This window comes from Octopus bimaculoides, chromosome 28 (genome assembly GCF_001194135.2).
Source record: "Octopus bimaculoides isolate UCB-OBI-ISO-001 chromosome 28, ASM119413v2, whole genome shotgun sequence".
Taxonomy (NCBI): Eukaryota; Metazoa; Mollusca; class Cephalopoda; order Octopoda; family Octopodidae; genus Octopus; species Octopus bimaculoides.
This window is the reverse complement of record NC_069008.1, coordinates 14245052-14248970: the sequence shown is the minus strand read 5'-3', so window position 1 is coordinate 14248970 and position 3919 is coordinate 14245052. Positions and strand designations below refer to the sequence as shown.

Here is a 3919-nt window from a genome sequence, read left to right as displayed (position 1 = left end):
CTATCCGTCCTTCTATCCGTCCTTCTATCCGTCCTTCTATCTATCCGTCCTTCTATCTATCCGTCCTTCTATCTATCCGTCCTTCTATCTATCTCTATATGTATCTAACTCTGCCATTCAGACTAGTATGATATTGATTAATGGTTTTGCTGCCAGTGTTGTTGTTCAACTAGGCCATTTCAACACACACTGCCATTAAATCGATCACCTGCTCCTGCTCCTCCTGCCCCTCCCGCTCTCTCTCTCTCTCTCTCTCTCTTTCAGACAACTATTTTCTTTATCTCTCTATCGCATTCAATGTCCTTCTAACCCTTCCCTGACCTCTCTCTCCCCTCCTCTCTCTCGCTCTCTACTCTTTCTAATATCCTCTGTCTCTTTTCATGTCACCATTATTCTCTCTCTCTCTCTCTCTCTCAATCCCTTTCTTAGTTTCTCTCTCATCTTTCTTTCAATCTATCTCTCTGCCTCTTTCTCTTTATCTCTAAGTTTCTGTTGCATTCAGTTTCTCTGTCTTTCTCACTCTCTCTCTCACTATATCTCTCTCTCTCTCTCTGTCTGTCTGTCTGTCTATCTTTTCATCTGTCAATTTATCTATCTCTCAATCTATGTATCTGTCAGTGTTTATCTGTGTGTCTGTCTGTCTGTTCATCTATCTCTCTGTCTCTCTCGGTCTCTTTATCTATCTGTCCATCCCTCCGTCTGTCTGTCTGTCCGTCTTTCTGTCCATCCATTCATCCATCCGTCCATCCCTCCGTCTGTCTGTCTGTCTGTCTGTCTTTCTGTCCATCCATCTGTCTGTCCGTCTGTCTATCTGTCCGTCTGTCTGTTTTTCTGTCTGTCTTTCTTTCTGTCCATCCATCCATCCATCCATCCATCCATCCATCCATCCAGCTATGTGTTTATCTGTCTGTCTGTCTGTCCGTCTTTCTGTCCATCCATCCATCCATCCATCTATCCATCTGTCTGTCGGTCAATCTCCCTCCTTCCTCTCCCTCTTTCTCTTTCCCCTGGGTGCAGTAGTTTACTTGGCAGTCTCATCATTTCCAGCTTAGAGTCTGCTTGCATGGCACCTTGGGCAAGTATCTTCTCTCTTACCTTCAGGTCAATCAAAAAGACTTGTGACTGAAATTTTATCTGTGTAAAGTTCCAGACTAACTCTTATCAATGAAACCCTATGGCCGTTCTGTCCTTTCTTTCATATTTTTCTTTTTACACAAAGTGTATTGACAATGGTGAAGGTGCATGGCTCAGTGGTTAGGGCATTCAGCTCATGATTATAAGGTCACAAGTTCAATTCCGGGCGACATGTTGTCCTTGAGCAAAACACTTTATTTCACCTTGCTTTATTCCACTCAGCTGGCAAAAATGAGTAGTACCTGTGTCTCAAAAAAGCCAGCCTTGTCACACTCTGTGTGTCACACTGAATCTCCCTGAGAACTATGTTAAAGGTACACATGTCTGTGGAATACTCAGCCACAAACATGTTAATTTCATGTGTGGGCTGTTCTGTTGATTAAATCAACTGGAACCCTTGTCATCATGAGTGACGGAGTGCCATTGAGAACACTATCCAATGTCTCTATTTTTCAAACAAATTTTTTTAAAAAACCCCAAAGTGTTGGCAGGACTGTTGGCCACGGGGTAAAGAAGCTAGCTATGCAACCACATGCTTTCACATTCATTTCTGCTGCAACAAATATAAGATGAAAGATGTGTGTATATGTGTGTGTATGTGTGTGTATATGTGTGTGTGTGTATGTGTGTATGTGTGTGTATATGTGTATGTGTGTGTGTGTGTATAAGTGGTGATAATACATATATATATATGTGTGTGTGTGTGTGTGTGTGTGTGAGGGAGCTTTGTGTTTCTTCCCCACAACTTACATCCCTATGACATAGCAGTTTGGCTAAAGAGAATGATAGAATAAGTACCAGACACAAAACTAATAAATGCTGGAGTTGATCTGTTCAACTAAAACCCTTCAAGGTGGTGATCCAGCATGACCACAGTTCAATGACTGTAACACATATAAGACGGAAGATATATATTAGTATACCCATGATGTCAAAAATTATTGCATTTTAAAAGCTGTAACTGTTACTTGATAAATGATTTCACATTACATACATTCCATGTAAATGCATGATATATGGCCAGGCTATATTATACTAGAAGCTCATTAATGAAAACAAATCGATAATCAATGTTGTATTCATTCTATTCATGTAAAATATAAATATCATTATCACGTGCCCTATACATAGAGTTGTTAGACCCAGGAAGACATGGGATGAGATGGTGAAGCGTGATCTTCGAATGTTGGGCCTTGCAGAGATAATAGCAACTAACTGAGACCTTTGGTGATATGCTTGAGAAGACCCATCGAGCCAAGTGAGATCATAGTCATGGCTGATGCCAGTGTCGTGTAGCTGGCCCCTGTGCCAGTGACACGTAGAAAGCACCGTTCAGATGTTTGGCCTCATGGGGGCAGTGACAGGTGATTGAGATCTTTGGTAATATACCGAGCTTGAGAAGACCGGTCAAGCCAAGTGAGATCGTAGTCGTGGCCAATGCTAGTGTTGTGTAACTGACACATAAAAAGCACCCTTCAAATGTTGGGCAATATGAGGCAATATGTGACTGGCACCTGTGCCAGTCACATGGGAAAAAGCACCCTTCAAACGTTTGGCCTCATGGAGGTGGTGACAGGTGACTGAGACCTTCAGCAATATACTTTGCTTGTAAGGCAGCGAGCTGGCAGAAATGTTAGCACGCCGGGCGAAATGCTTACTGGTATTTTGTCCGTCTTTATGTTCTGAGTTCAAATTCCACCGAAGTTGACTTTGCCTTTCATCCTTTCAAGGTCAATAAATTAAGTACCATTTGCATACTGGAGTCGACCTAATTGACTGGCCCCCACCACCAAAATTTTGTGCCTTGTGCCTGGGGTAGAAAAGAATATAAGTTGGCTAGCTGGCGGAAACGTTAGCATGCCGGGCGAAATGCTTAGCAGTATTTCGTGTCTTTACGTTCTGAGTTCAAATTCTGCTGAAGTCAACTTTGCCTTTCATCCGTTTAGGGTCGATAAATTAAGTACCAGTTGCATACTGGGGTTGATCTAATTGACTTGCCCTCACCCCCAAAATTTTGGGCCTTGTGCCTAGAGTAGAAAAGAATATAATTTGCTCGAGAAAACCTGTCAAGCCAAGTGAGATAATAGTCATGGCTGGTATGAGTGTCACATAACTGGCACCCATGAAAAAAAAAACACGTGAAAAGCACCCATGACAGTCTCAGAGTGATTGGTGTTAGGAAGGGCATCCAGCTGTAGAAACCGAGCTAAATCAGACTGGAGCTTGGTACAGCTCTCTGGCTTACCAGTTCCGGTCCAACCATCTAACCCATACCAGCATGGAAAGCAGATATCAAATGATGATGATGATGATGATACATTCACTGCCGATATTTCATACGGTTAACGTAAATGAGTTTCTGTATGAAATGCATAACAGTTTTTTTTTATGTCCGTATATGATGTACACTCCATGTATTGAGCATAAATCTCACACATTGCTGATACTTTATTCACGTAAAGGTTTATTAAAAGCATCAATGATGAAGAAAGAAATTCAAATTTCTAAGTAAAAATATTATAAAAATTCGCTTAAATGGAATGATGATCCATGTCCAGCGAATCAATAGAAATACATTAAAATAAGCACAAATGTACTTTACATCATTTCTCTGAGCATGGATCTATTGTTTCTCACAAAAATGTATATATACAAAATTATATATTTATATGTGTGTGTGTGTGTGTGTGTGTGTGTGTGTGTATGTATGTATATATATATATATATGTATGTATATATACATATATATGCATATATATATATACATATATATGTATATATATAT

General features: G+C 40.5%; 1 protein-coding gene across 2 annotated transcripts in view; it reads left to right on the top strand.

Moving 5' to 3' along the window:
- The window catches only part of LOC106868676 (serine/threonine-protein kinase MARK2), a 283095-nt gene that overhangs the window by 77426 nt on the left and 201750 nt on the right, over positions 1–3919 (top strand). The gene's annotated exons all lie outside the window — the stretch shown is intronic.